This window comes from Mus musculus, chromosome 16 (assembly GCF_000001635.26).
Source record: "Mus musculus strain C57BL/6J chromosome 16, GRCm38.p6 C57BL/6J".
NCBI lineage: Eukaryota > Metazoa > Chordata > Mammalia > Rodentia > Muridae > Mus > Mus musculus.
This window is the reverse complement of record NC_000082.6, coordinates 86831371-86846968: the sequence shown is the minus strand read 5'-3', so window position 1 is coordinate 86846968 and position 15598 is coordinate 86831371. Positions and strand designations below refer to the sequence as shown.

Here is a 15598-nt window from a genome sequence, read left to right as displayed (position 1 = left end):
TGGTATCTTTATGTACTCCAGCACTTTGTTTATGGGGTAGATGGTGGGGTGGACCTATTCACAGTCGTGGATCTGGGCTTGAGAGTTATCTGAGCTAGTTACCCTGCTGGTCCTCCTGCTCTCAAGCCCTCAGGGCTGGCTCACCAGCAGCCCCAACAACCAGGACCAGCTCTATCCTGCTGCCCAAGTTAAGTACAAGCCTCACTGTTCAAAGTGTTGCAGCCAGCAAGGGACATGGTCAGTTACACTCACATGATCCCCCCAGGCCATCTCTCCTACCTGTCATGGATGGTGAGGAATGAGGAAAGGGAAGAAGGCATCTCTCCCCCAACACTCGAATCCAGGACTAGCTCTACTGTGCTGAGTGCTGAAGCAGGTGATGGGCAAGGAGAACTTGCCCACTCTGATGTCCCCAGGTATAGGTTCCCTGCCTGTTGTAGGTGGCAAGAAACAAGGTAGGGTGTGTGTGTGTGTGTGTGTGTGTGTGTGTGTGTGTGTGTGTGTGTGTTTGTGTGTGTGTGTGTGTGTGAGATCTTTCCTTCGACAGTGTCATTCAATGCCGGTCAAATTGTCAGGACAGCTCTCCCATGCTCACACCCTCAGGACTAACTGGTGCCCCTGACATCAGGGTCAACTCCACTGTGTTGCCCAGTGGAGGTGTAGAACCTGCTCTTCTGGGCACTGCAGGTGGCTAGGGGCAGGATCAGCTCTCCTACTCTCATGCTCCCAGGTCCAGCATTCCCAAGATGTCCAGGTGAGGGGTGGGTTCAGTTCTGCACAGCCCTCAGACATCAACATGTCTCCCAGGAGCAGCCCAGACCAGGGATATTTGACTGACCGTTGCAGTTAACAGACCTTGCTGCTGCAGGACCATGAACTCAGACATGGCATCACTTTCTACTCACATCGGGCTGTTCCTCACTACCCTTGTGTCTCCAGTTCTGCCCCTTTTCATTGCACCCACAACCTTCAGTTTATCTTTTTCTTCCATTTCCCCACCATGTTCTTGCTCCTCTTGGACCCACTACTCATTATGGCAACAAGGAGTGATCTAGCCTCATTTCAGATCTGACTGGTGGTCCTCTAAGCCTAGGTAGGTCCCTGTGTAGGCTTCATGGCACTGATCTGGTAGTCATCTTGGGTTTGCTCCTTACCCTACCAACCTGAGTGGTCCCATGTGAGGATCATCTGTTTTGGGCTATTCCTGTCTGGGCCCCTCAGTCACAGACAGGGTTCTTCTAGTCTCTGGCTTACCTCTGATCCTGAGAGTCATAAAGGCCTGGGTATCACCTTACTAGTGGTTGTCTCAGGCTATCACCCTGTCAAGCTCCTTGGCACCGAACTTGTGGTCATCTCAGGCTCACTCTTTCATGTAATGTTAGGCTACTACTCATTCAGATGGTCATAGGTCAGAACACATAGGGTAGACATAGCCTTGCTCTTCTCTGACATCTGACACCATGACAGTAGCCATACCTGCAATGCCTTTTAGGGGCAGAGAATGAATGTCCTTTAGTCAAGGGCAGGAATTAGGAGGACATCCCCTGGTGTGTGACAGTCCCTATTCAATGAAGATGTGATTGGATTGTAGTCTACAACAACATGACATAATTGCTTAGAAAAACTCTGAATACTACAACATGCAAGTATGTTAAGCACCTATCCCAGACACCAAGATTATTGCTGTCTATGGTGGTTTGAAATAAATTGACCCCCACATACTCACAGGGAGTGGCACTATTAGGAGGCATGGCCATGCTGGAGTAGGTATGACCTTGTTAGAAGAAGTGTGTCTCTTTCAGGGTAGGTTTGAGGTCTTAGATGCTTAAGCCATGCCCAATGTCACATTCACTTCCTGCTGTCTGCCCATGTTCTTGATATAGAACTCTCAGCTGCTTCTCCAGCACCACATCTGCCTGCTTGCCACCATGCTTCCTGCCATGATGATAATGGGCTAAATTTCTAAAACTATAAGCCAGCCTCAATTAAATTTTTTAAAAATAAAAGTTACTGTGGTCATGGTGTCTCTTCACAGCATTAGAAACACTAAACAAGATACTGACTTGTCCCCAATGTATATTCTCGCTTCTTTGTAAAAAATCAAGAGACTATAGGAACATGTGTATATAGGGGCCCTCCATTTTGTTCCATTGTCAGTGTGTCTATTTTTTTAATCAAGTTCCATTCTATTGTTATTGCCAAGACTCTTTAATATAACTTCTTCACAAACTTTTAATTATGCAAGATTGTTTTGGCTATCCTGTAGATCTTTTGTGTTTTCCATGTGAATTTAGGAATGTTTTCTTCAATTTCTGTGGAGAAATGCATTGGGATATTGGTTGTGATTGCACTTAACCCATCAACTGATTTTGGCAGGGTGGCCATTTTTCCAAATTAATTTTAATATTCCATCATGTGGGTGGGAGTTCTGTATTTTGGTGTCTTATTAATTTCTTTAAAAACCCATGGATAGTTAGGCCCTGGGACCTAGAGGAAAATAAAATATGATTATATTGGTAAGTGGGCATAGTAATAAACTGGCTCCCAAGTCCTTATTGTTGTGCCTATAGATTATTGAATAACTTAACCCTTACCAGAAAACTTTCTTTTTTTAGTCAATGCACATTGATACAGATACCCACAACTGTTCACTGTGTAGAGACTAAGCAACTGTGAAATGCTAGGATCTAAATAGTTCTGCCATCTCACACCTAAATCCTAGTGGTCATCACTGAGAGGGAGCCAAAAGGCAGTAAGAGTCAGAGGTATGTAAACGTGACATGTAATGGTATTTCCTTGACATGATGAGACTGTTGCACACATGAACTCACAGTGCCTGAGACTGCATTCACAAGATCTGTACAAGATCAAGCCAACGATGCTTTAAGAATGAATGGAGGAGTAAAATATGATGTCATACCCTCAGCTAAGAAGTTATTGGCAACTGATAGATGCTGGGAGTTTTTCTCAGTGTTGAAATCACCAAAAAAACTACCCATGCTTCTGTAGAGTGTCCTACATTTGATCACATAATCAGATGACTCAATGGATTTAAAATCATATCATATAAATTTGGGGGGGAGTGGTAGGTGCATAGAGAAGAAATTGGAGAAGTGGTAAATGGGTATATTTGATCAAAAGAAACACACACACACAAACATATCCTCCACGCAAATATCTGCATATGAAAGTCTCAGCAAAATATATTAACACAAGAATATCCATCAAGAAAAATGAATAATTCAGCAATGAACTTGTTAGATACATCTGTTGCTTTCATAAAAACACCTCAAAAAAGCATCTTGAAGGAAAGTTTTTTTTTTTTAATTGGATATTTTCTTTGGATATTTCAAATGTTATCCCCTTTCCTGGTTTCCCCTCTGGAAACCCTCTATCCTATCCCCCTCTCCCTGCTTCTATGAGGGTGCTCTCTCCCCCACTCCCCCACCCACTCCCAACCTTCCCACCCTTGCATTCTCCTACACTGTGGCATACACCTTTCACAGGACCAAGGGTTTTTCCTCTCCTTGATGCCAGACAAGGCCATCCTCTGTTACATATACAGCTGGAACCATGTGTCTCTCTATGTATACTCTTTGTTTGGTAGTTTAGCCCCTTGGAGATCTGGGGGGGGGGGGTTCTGGTTGGTTGATATTATTGTTCTTCTTATGGGGTTGCAGACCCCTTAAGTCCCTTCAGTTCTTTCTTTAACTCCTCCATTGGGGTCCCTATGCTCAGTCCAATGGTTAGCCACAAGCATCTGCCTCTATTTGTCAGGCTCTGACAGAGCCTCTCAGGAGACAGCTATGTCAGACTCCTGTCAGAAAGCACTTCTTGGCATTAGCAAGAGTGTCTGGTTTTGGTGTCTGTATATGGGGTGGATCCCCAAGTGGATGGGTGTTCCTTCAGTCTCTGCTCCACACTTGCCCTTGTATTTCCTTTAGACAGGGACAGTTCTGGGTTAAAAATCTGGAGATGAGTGGGTGACCCCATCCCCCACCTGGGGATCTTGCCTAAGCTCTGGATATCGTCTCTGAAGGTTCTTCCTTTCCTTGGTTGGCTTGGTTGGGCATTTCAGCCAATCTCATCTCCATTGGGTCTTGGGAGCCTCTTGCTTCCCATCTGAGACTTTCTGGTGGCTACACCCAGTTCCCCATCTCCCACTGCTATACACCTCTGTTCAAATTCCTGACCCTCTGTATATCATCCCCATTTCCTCCCACACCTGATCCTGTTCCCCACACCCCAATTCCTCACTTCCTCCCAAGTCCCTCCCACTCACTATCTCCTGCGAGTATTTTCTTCCCCTTTCTGGTTTACACTTTAGGAGACAGGGTCCATTAAAGTGGAGAATGCATGGCAATGGTGGCTTTTCTTATGACCTTCCAAGCTTATCATATGGCTTCTTTTCAGTATCTGGGAAGATCAAGAATTGGCGAGGATGAACTAGAATACAAGTTAGACTATAACACTCAGTGACTACTTCACCCAACTTCTACTCACGACCCACTTCCTCCAATCAGGCACCACCCTCAATGGTTCTAAGACCTTTTAAAACAACACTGTCATTTGGGAACAAAACATACTAACACAAAGCACTCTAACACAAGTGCTTGTGGGGGGAAATTCACATCTAAACCGTAATAATTAAAACTAGCTTTAATATAGAAACCAAGAAGAAGATAGGGTAAAATCCTGGCTCTCTCAGCATTCATCCTAAGATATATCTGCAAAATTAATTGCAGTCATGTGCCTCCTATTGTTATTATTCAATTTCTATACAGAGAACATTGTATAGTACAGTTAGGCAAACCTAGAGGATATAGCTTCCTTCCTGAATGAGGTTCATCAATGAAATCAGGTTCTGTAGTGTGCAGGAAATGGTACTATCATGTTAATAAAATGATGGTCTTTCAAAGCATTGCTTTTTCCCCACTAAGTAAGAATATACCTTTTAGATGAGAATGAAAAGTTTATTGTAATGAATAACCACTAGTAAACCAGTAACATCATCCTGTATTATCATATCAGGTATTGCATACTACACAGAATTGCATGCCCTGGAGTTTTGTATGACTGCTGAGCAATGAATTGCAATAAGACATCTCAATGTAAGATGTTTTTAGGTGATAGATGTAGAGGGAATCTCTTGTGCAATGTATGGAAGCATCATCTGTCAATAAAATGCTGTCAGTCTATTAGCTTAGGCAGGAAATTGGGAAGTGGGAGCTCTGGGACACAGAGAGGATTTCTGGGATAGAATCAGACATGGGAGAGAATCATCCTGAATGTTGGTGGCGATGGTTATATGAACCTAAGAATAAATAACTATCCATGTGGGTGTACTTAGACTAGAATACATGGGATAACTGAGTTATGAGCTAATGGGAATGAGCCAAAGCTTTTAACCTGGCAATTATTCATAAGTAATCCAGTCTCAGAGTCATTATTCTGGGAACTTGCGTATGGGTGGAAAAGACTACAGTTACAGATAGGGATTTTAAACTGGGTCCTAATCTTATGACACCACCATCATTGATGGAGTCTGTCCTCCATTGAAATGTTGTTAAGGACATTGAAATATGCTATAATATACATAGGAGATATTTCTGATGATGGGTGCCTAAGAATCAGAGATTGTGTGTGTCAGAGCACTGGAGACAAGGTATATAATTTTAGGTCCCAGATATCAATGACTTAATTCCTTTAGGTAGGCCCATCTCTTCCTTTCTACCATCCTTAATAATGCCATTACATTATGAGTCCACCAGTGAGTGAATCCATTGGTAAGAGAGAGCATCATGGCATATATGTCTTAATAATGATGGAAAATGTCAAAATAGGACATTCTAGATCAAGTATGTTCTGTGTATTTCTGTAGGTTTTTCTTTTGTGCATATGTCTGTGTGTATGTATTGGTGTGAATGTACCTGTGTGTGTATGAAGGACAAAGGACAATCTCATGTCCTGTTCCCCAGGAACACTGTCTATCTTATTTTGGAGACAGGCCTCTTATAGGCATAGAATTTTCCTACCCAGGTAGGCTGGATGGTCAGGGAGCACGAGGAATCCTCCTTCTCTCCTCTCTGAGATTAAAAATGCATGTCACTGCACCTGGCCTTGCTGCATAGGTTCTGGAGATTGTTTGTGGATTATACAGCAGTGTCTTTACCCACTTAACAATCTTCCTGGTCATTTCTGTGTTTATAAAGCATGGATTATTTAACATAGTTCAACTTCCTCTCCAACACCAACAGCTCTGTCCCATTGTCTTCTGGCTCTTGTTATGGATGGACAAACCCTATGCATGCACAGGAGATATACACAGTAAGATAAGAGAGTGTCTGTGTTCCAAATGACAAGTTGCCAAAGAGATTCTGGTTTATGTGAATGCTACACTGGAATCTTACCGGCTCTCCTAATCTAGAAACATGAAGCCAAAATGAGTCACCCATAGGGAAAATATATTTTCCATATATCTCTCTTGAGTGTGTGGTTTGTCTCCCAGTTTACCCTGCTCCTTGATGTGTCTCACAGAAAAGCTGATCTTAGAGTAATACTGACCTTTCATTCCAACTCGAGCTTTAACATGACTGTTCTTACTGACGGTAGGAAAAGTCCCAGACATGAGGATTTCCCAAAGCACATGATATCACTACCTTTTCATTTTCTTTTAACAGGTGCTATGTGGCATCCTGCTTTAATTACATTTAGCTCACTCATGAGTAATGATTAAGGGGTTTGAGTGTCTAGGAATCTTCTATGTTTGATATCTTTTTCCTTGTTTCTTCTTTTTTAATGAATTTTAGCTTTTATATTTTTCACCGTAGGAATATTTTCATTTCCTTATTTACTCATAGAATACTATATATTAGCTTCAGTATATATGTATGTGCATGTTTAATATTTTAAGAAATTTAAAAATGGTGCCATCTTGCTATCTGCCATGAAACTTTGTTGGCTAAAGTTTTATACTTTGGTGTAGTAAGTTATCATTCTCTGTGTTATATTTATAATTTTGATATTTTTCTTTATGGTTTCTTAAGATTATGCCAAATACATTACAGTAAATTTATTCAGATCTACATAGCAAGTACTAACCTAGCCAGAGCCACAGAGAGAGACTCTATCCTTTTTTCTGTATGTTTATCTTTTCCATTAGGATTTAATTGATTGCATGTATATGTATATGTATATGTATATGTATATGTATATGTATATGTATATGTATATGTATATGTATGTGAGTGCAATGCCAGTTGCATGCACACCTTGTCCTTTCTCTCTCTCTTGCCCTCTCTCTCTTACTCCCTCTCCCTCTCCCCTGTGTATGATTTTATCTAAGAATCTGGGTTTTTCACTATTTGTAACAATAAAACTCTAAGAATACAGAGATGTGTGTAACTATAGGATTAAAAACACAGTGAAAAATTAAGAAATATGACATTTTCAATAAAAATATCTCCTTTATGGTCAAAGCAAGTAGAGAACTAGGAAGGAGAAGTTATTGGATAATTCATGCAAGTTTATACTCTACCAAAATACCATTAGCTAGGCACAACTGATTCCTATTTGATGATTCTAGAGTTGTACTATATAAGGAAATCCAAAGACTTCACTAGCAGGGGCCAGTGTAAGGATGATGTTTTCCACAACACATAATGGTTTTCCTTTGGACTTTGACTGATAGAAGGAAAAGGAGAACCCTCTTAGCCATGTGACCTACTACTAAGCTGCATCCTCAGCCCACAGCGAACCCACTTTCTGATAAAGTACATGCCATTGCTTGAGTCACTCTGACTTCACCTTGACCCATTTCTGAGTGATCTATTCCATCCCATAAATAGCTGCAGCACCCCACTGGCAGGCTTCACTGTGACAGTGTGTTACTCTTGGCCTTCTGGTCTCAATTTACTATTTATACCTTTAGGTGCTAGCACTGCCTTTTCGTGTAACAATGCAACAATGGCTTCTAAATCTCTCTATATTTTTAAATACTTTCCCTAACCTGACCAAAAATGCTAATGCTTAGAATGCTGTACTGTAGACAGACAATCTATCAAATGTGTGCTGGCAGATGGGCTGGCTTCTGCTTTTATGGAATTCAGAGCATTGCCAGATAAATAAATATAGCAAAATGAAAAAAAAACCCTAAAATTATCATACCCTTAAATAAGTTATTGCTGGGAAACTGCCAAAAGCCGTTCTTGTGTTTCTCATTCTGTCTAAGCTTAAGGTCGAAAGGTCACAGCTCAGTGGGCCAGGGAGCCCAGCTTCAGATTGTTCCAGTGCACCAAATTAGCTTCCATGCTTATCAAAGCAAGCCTGGGGAAGTCTGTCTGCATTTACTGATGGATTATCCAGCAAACCTGCCAGAGCTTCTAGCTTATTGTTCATAACCAGCAACGTTACCTCATCCATGGTCCAGAACACCACTTATCTTGCTTCAGAGAGAGGCAGATAAGGAGGTACTTAGAGGGAGCTGTGATTAAAAAGCAAACTCGATGAGGAGCTGTTTTGCCGCCTCAGCTCCTGCAGCAATCTGTCTTCTATCGAAATAGCTCTACTTTTGTTGCAGAATTTTCCTCGTTTAAAGATAATCAGAGAGGTGAAAGGAAAGAAAACATTAGAATCTGAGATGGTGCTTGGATTTCAAGTAACTCGTAGTGATAGGCCTTCCTTTGAAATCCCATAAAGCGAAAACTATTGCTTATGCTTAACTAGAATTCTCGATAAGTTTATAATGGTTTACTTAAAACTATGCTTTCAAATTATTTTATACATGTATGGATGTTTGGCTCGCTTGAATGTCTGTGCACCATGTGCATGCCTGTTGACTATGGAGGCCAGAAGATATAGTCGAATATCTTGGAACTGGACCCTAAAGAAAGTTGTGAGCTGCCATGTAGATGCTGAGAATCAAACATTTGGTTCTCTGGAAGAGCAGTTCTTCACTACTGAGCCATTTCTGTAGCCCTTTATAATGGTTTCCTTGCTGAACATCTCAATCAAGAATTTACCAAGGAGATTTACGAGTTATTTCTTCAAGAAATCAATAAACACATCCTGTGTCTATCTTTAAAAGATGAAATGTTTTTGCTTGGATTCTAATTCTGGAAGCTGATGATCAATTAGGAATCCTGAGTGTCCCAAGCATGATCAGAGGATAATTCTATGTGCCCTATACCCCACTTATCTGGCTCTCCAGGGTTTGGCAGCCTTTCTATTCATGAATACAGTTGTGAACTTGGAACCGAGGAGTAAAAACTATGAATGGCCAGGATTAATATTGCCAAGCCTTGATCTGAAATCCAATATAAATTCTAGTGAGTCTCATGTTGTAAATCATTTGGACATAGGTCTTAAAGGTATTTTCTCATTTTACTTATAAAAAAAGGCAAGCCAAGCAGAGGACAGGGCCTGTGCTTATTATTCTAATACTATTGTAACAATTGCTTTACAGATATAAAAACTCAAGCTTCTGAAGGTCAAATATATGTCATGACAACTATTAAATAATGTAAGCAAAGATGTATCTGTAGAACAGCGAGTGTCAGACCCTTTCTCAGTAGAAAGAGGAACATAGAATCCTTTGTAAAACAAGAGGATGAAAACTGCCTATTCCTGAACCCTGTGTGCCATGGTTCTGCGATATTAAGTTGTTTCAGCAACTTGCAATAAGCTATTGACATAGGTTAGAAGTGCATGGTGGAAAGAATGGAAATGGGAGCTTGATTTGAGATTTTTTTTTTTTTTTGGAATTATATTTGAGGCTGTCAAAAGGTAAGCATCTATTGCTACTCTTGTACAGCACAGGTTCCAACTCAGAAAATGGTGCCACTCAGACTCAGGGTAGGTCTTTCTACCCCAGTTAATCACATTAAGAAAATCTCACTATGGTATTAAAGATAGCTAAGTGGTTAAGAGAATTTGCTGTTGTCCTGGAGAACTTAAGTTCAGGTCCTAACATTCATGGAGAATATCTCATAAAACTGCCTGTAACATCAGCTTCAGAGGTTAGAATACCATCTTCTGGCCTACAGAGGCACCTACATATATTGTGTACACACACACACACACACACACACACACACACACACACACACACACACGACTACACAGATATACACACATGCACATAAATAAAAAGTAATAAAGTAATAAACATTAAAAAAGAAAAAAAAGACCCTCTCATAGCCATGTCAACAGGCAAATTCCAAACAATTCCTTATTGAGATTCTCTCCCTATATGGTTTTTGATTGTGGATTCTTTATATCTAAACAAAGTATCACACTCCTAAGGAAATAAAGTGGAAAGTTCATGGGTTTGTAAGGAATAGAAATTGCAGTTTACACTACCTTTGATGGATTGAAATCCAAAGGTATTTATGGTTTTTTGTGTTTGTACCTGAAGAAATATTAAATTTCTTAGTGAGAGCTTAGAGATACATTTTAACATCTAAATATAACTCATTTACTATAACTGTCTTTAAAATCTCTCTTAATTTTTGAGATTATAATATGATTACATCATTTCCCCTTTCCCCATCTTCCTTCCAAACCCTTCTGAAAGCCCTCCTCTATTCTGTCCAATGCACGCCCTCTTTGTTCCTTAGTTGTCATAACTTCTGTGTATATTAATATAAATGCAGACAGTTCAGTCTGTATGGGTGTGTTCAGAATTATGTTTGTGTATGTTTTCAGGATTGAATGTTTAGCATTATATAGCCAATCGGTGTGCTCTCTACTTGGAAAGACTATTCTTTCTGATTGTCACATTCTTTAGCTGTCCATAGATCTTTTGAGACATATTTTGAAACACTAAAGTTGTTAAAACTAAACTTGCTGACGAGGCAAGTGTATCACACATCAGCAGATTGGAATAATTTAAACGTACCTGCTTTACAACAGTGTTACAGACATAACTTTCGTATGCAATTTACGCAGTTGTAGGAGGCTGTCAACTGGAAAACCCACATATTTGAGATGATGCTGAGGATAAAGAGCAAAGGATTTTGTACATTGACCTTGTTTGCTATGAAATCTAAACTTTAGTATTTGTTAATTCAATACTTATATGAATTTACACAGACATCTGTAAAATGGAAATGAAGAAACTGTTCTTCAAATCCTGAAAGAGATATTTTTGCATAGTACTACAGAATATTGATAAATGACCCAAATGCTTGATCAATTAACCCAAAATTTCATTAGCAATAAAAAATAATACCACAGTTTGTAAAAGATTAGTTAAATAAACACCAACATACATAAATGAATTTCAAAAGAGAGAGTTACTGACATGGGTTTCTTGGAAGCAGCAAAACGATAGAACCTTTTTTTATTATAATCCAAGCTCAGTCAGTATGTGTCTTTTTATAGAAAATTGAAACTATTAATATTCAGTAATTATTAAAAGGTAATCAAAAGTAATTATTCTTTCCTGTGATTTCATTGATTTTTTTGTTTTCTCAGATTTTTTTTTTGATGATGTACTCTGTCCTTATTTATTTGTTTCCCATGGCTTCCAGAGTATCTTTACCCATTCCTGGATTTATTCCTTCTAGTATTTTCTGTAGGGCTTTAATATTCTACTATCATGGGAAGGTTTTACTTCTCTATAATAGTTTAATGACAGATTTTCCCCCCTTATAAAAATCTGGGATGGCAACTGTGATCTCTCCTTGTCCTTGTATTTTTTGAGTTGTTTGACCATAGTCATAATAATCCTTTTGAATTTTGTCTGGGAGTTCTTCCAGGCAGTTTTCAATAGGAGCCATTACTATAAGATTAGTGTTCATTTTGTTATTTGTTTGTTTTCTGTTTCTTTTTTTTTTTAACTAAGACATGCCATTTTGTTTTTCCTGTTTATGTTTGCATATCTGGGCTAAGTGTGTTGGTTGAATTTTTCTTTTTTGTTCAAGTTGTCTTTCTTTTTTTTTCACTAAAAGTGCTTATATGTTCAGGATGGGCATAATTTATAACAGGACTGGGATCTCAATTTCCTCTCTCTGATATTTATGAATATAGCCTCCAGCTTAGGTCTCCTGCTTCTCACCTACAATTTTGTGCCTTTATCAATTTAGACAAGGAGTATGAAGTAAAATTTCCCTGGTGGTATGGACTGGTCCTGAGTCTCAAGGATGGATGCTGCAAATGGAGGTTTGTAATCAGGCAGCTGGCAGGGCTCTGAGGAATCCCAAAGGAAGGGTATGGCATGGGTCTCTCATTCTTGTGTAGTATCTAGAGCTTCGCTTATAGGGAGAATGCTGGGAACCAATGGGTTTCAAAGGGAGATCCAGGGTCTAGCAGGAGGTAGTGGTGACTGGTAAGCATTTGCTAGGCTTCGTGGTGACTTAGGTTATGAAGGAGAGCTTGCAACAAGAGAGCCAATAGCCTATCTGAGTCTCTGGACCACAAGGGCTGACGTATCCCAGGTGGGAGTGGTCTGGGATCTAATAAGTCCCAAAGGGAAGGCAAAGTACTAGGAGAAGGTGGCTGCTGTCTAGACAGCAGCAGTAGGGCTTTACCATGATCTAAGGGTAGGATGTGGAGGGGGGGTGGGTATGTAGGAAGGAGTGAGGTTTGTTTATCTGGGTTTCTGTGTGATATAGATGGGCTTCCTGTGTCACTTTTCAATTTTCAGAATATGTGTAGTATAATTTCTGAGGAATTGATGCTTATACAAAAACTGAAGATATTTTTGTACAAATACCACATCGAATGGATATTTATACTGATCTACAATTGCTTATGAATATTCCTTCAAGCAAACATGATTCTGAATTCAAATTTTGAAAATCTATGTAAGATCTCTAACACAGTCCAATGTAGGATCCATTATTCAACTCATTGGATTTATGTAGCAAGCTGTACGATATTTGTTCTAGTTTGAGTAAACACACAATATGGATAAATTCATGTCACATCATTGGCTTGTAGCCAAAAATTATTAAAAGAAGATGGAATTTTTTGACATTTTGGATTTTACAGTTATGGAAAAGGGATTGTGGACATACGTGTGCTACTCCCTCTTTTATCCTCACTGTCATTTAACCAAGCAAGTCCATTCTACTGAAGAATGTTGTAACCACAGAGAAAACTGGTTTCTTATCAGGTTATCCACCACTCTGCTCATACAGGCTCTGGAAATTTCTCAGAAATTCAGCCAAGTTTCTTGTATCAAAATTCCAATAAAAACATCCTTCTTGGCTTTTAGGTGATGATTTTTGTTGTGATTCTAAGGAAAACAAAAGGCATTAAGACTCTCCAACTTTTCTTGAATGAGAATGACATTTGCTATAATGAAGGGGTTTTCCAGATCCTTTGAATTGGAGGATGATCACACTCTATGTTTGACGTCCAATTCCTTCTAATAGTGCCCATATGTGTTAAAAGGAATAACTCTTAGTTTTTGTGTTTGTTATTGCTGCTGATGTCCCTAGTGGAGGATATTGGTGAGCTGGGTGTCTCAGGAAAGTTGGAAGATGAAAAGCATGAAATATAAAGCTGATGATTGGGACACCTGCAAGGACATTTACACAATGGAGTACAACTCAGCTATTAAAAAGAATGAATTTGTGAAATTCCTAGGCAAGTGGTTGAACCTGGAGGGCATCATCCTGAGTGAGGTAACACAATCACAAAAGAACTCAAATGATATGTACTCACTGATAAGTGGATATTAACCCAGAAACTTAGTATACCCGAGATATAAGATACAATTTGCAAAACACATGAAACTGAAGAAGAACAAAGACCAAAGTGCGGACACTTTGCCCCTTCTTAGAATTGGAAATAATCACCCATGGAATGAGTTGCAGAGACAAAGTTTGGAGCTGAGACAAAAGGATGGACCATCTAGAGACTGCCATATCCAGGGATCTATCCCATAATTAGCCTCCAAACAATGACACCATTGCATACACTAGCAAGCGTTTGCTGAAAGGACCCCTGATATAGCTGTCTCTTGTGAGACTATGCTGGGGCCTAGCAAACACAGAAGTGGAGGCTCACAGTCAGCTATTGGATGGATCACAGGGCCCCCAATGGAGGAGCTAGAGAAAGTATCCAAGGAGCTAAAGAGATCTGCAACCCTGTAGGTGCAACAACATTATGAATTAACCAGTACCCCGGAGCTCTTGACTCTAGCTGCATATGTATCAAAAGATGGCCTAGTTGGCCATCACTGGAAAGAGAGGCCCATTGGATATCCAAACTTTATATGCCCCAGTACAGGGGAACACCAGGGCCAAAAAGTGGGAATGTGTGGGTAGGGGAGTTGGGGGAAGGGTGTGCGGGACTTTTGGGATAGCATTGGAAATGTAATTGAGGAAAATATGTAATAAAAAATTAAAAATAAAACAAAACCAAAACCAAACCAAAACAAAAAAAGCTGATGATTTTATGAGATGTAAGTGACTGTTGGAACCAGCAGAACTGAAGGCATTAGTTCACTAAGCTATCTGTGGAGGTTTGATTGAAGTTTTAGACGTAATTTTAATTGACAGTAAAGAAGTATAGTACGAAGGGAGACAAAGGTGGGGTAGTTTTCCATCATGATGACAAGTGCCTTGTATAATTAATTTAATAAAGAGACAGGTTAATTTTGGTCCAGTCTATTCATCTGGCTTTGGTGCTATGAGTAACTCTGGAGTTATTATATCATAGTAGAAGTACACAGAAAAATGATTCAAAGGAGCAAAATATAAAGAGACTAAATAAAGTCCCACAAACCCTTTGGACATCTTTTTCTCAAGTGATCAGTGACTTATCATTAAGACCCTCAGTTAAAACTCCCACCACTTCTCTGTCACTACACTGGGGACCTGCCTCTAATACATGGAGTTGTGGGGACATTTTAGTATCAAAACTCCAGTACGTTTATATCTGACCATGCCAAATGGCAATACAAAAAAAGGTGCTTCTACAAGAGGCAGCCTGAGGGGAGGAATGTCAAGACATCATGCTGGCTGTGTAATTTCAGATAGTCCTTCCCCAAATTTGAGTATAAATAGGATGTTGGAGCTTAGATTACAACCAGAGAACAGAAGAGAGTCTTATCAAACTTTTGTTTTTATTTTTTTTTCTGGAGCTTTCTACCTCATCAGATAAAGAATGTGTTTCTTTCAAGGATCAAGCAATACATTCCTAATTACTGTTTATTTCATTCATTCCATAAATACTATTTCATTCTTTCTTTGTGTTTATGATGTGAGTGCATGTCCACACACATTTATGTGTGTGAATGTTGTTATGTGTGCCTATGCCACGTGTGGAGGTCAGGAGACAATCTTGTATCCTCTCCTTCCAATGTGCTTGAAGTGTAGTATCTTTGTTGTTAGCTGCTGTGTACACCAGCCTAGCTGGCCTGAAACCTCCTGTTTCCACCTTCTCCTCCAGTGTAGAGAGCTAGGGTTATAGATGTGTACAACAGCTGGCTTTAGGCAGGCTCTGGGGATCAGAGTCAGTCTACATCCTGATGCAGCAAGCACTTTACTAAGTGAGCCATCTTCTCACCATCATGAATGATTGAAGTTAACAAAAGATTGAATGGGGTACATTTGAGATCCAGTGAGGAGTTGGCCAAGCATATTTT

At 39.7% G+C, this 15598-nt stretch overlaps 1 long non-coding RNA gene and 1 pseudogene across 2 annotated transcripts in view; both read right to left on the bottom strand.

The window, feature by feature from the left end:
• Gm32624 (predicted gene, 32624) overlaps positions 1–15598 on the bottom strand; it is a 60461-nt gene that overhangs the window by 30401 nt on the left and 14462 nt on the right. The window contains exon 3 of one of the 2 annotated variants that reach the window (NR_169089.1): positions 10898–10992. The exons of the other annotated variant lie outside the window; for it this stretch is intronic. This is a non-coding gene — a long non-coding RNA (predicted gene, 32624). The remainder of the gene's footprint in view (positions 1–10897; positions 10993–15598) is intronic. 2 annotated transcript variants of the gene reach the window in all.
• Gm25715 lies at positions 1375–1499 on the bottom strand (annotated as a pseudogene).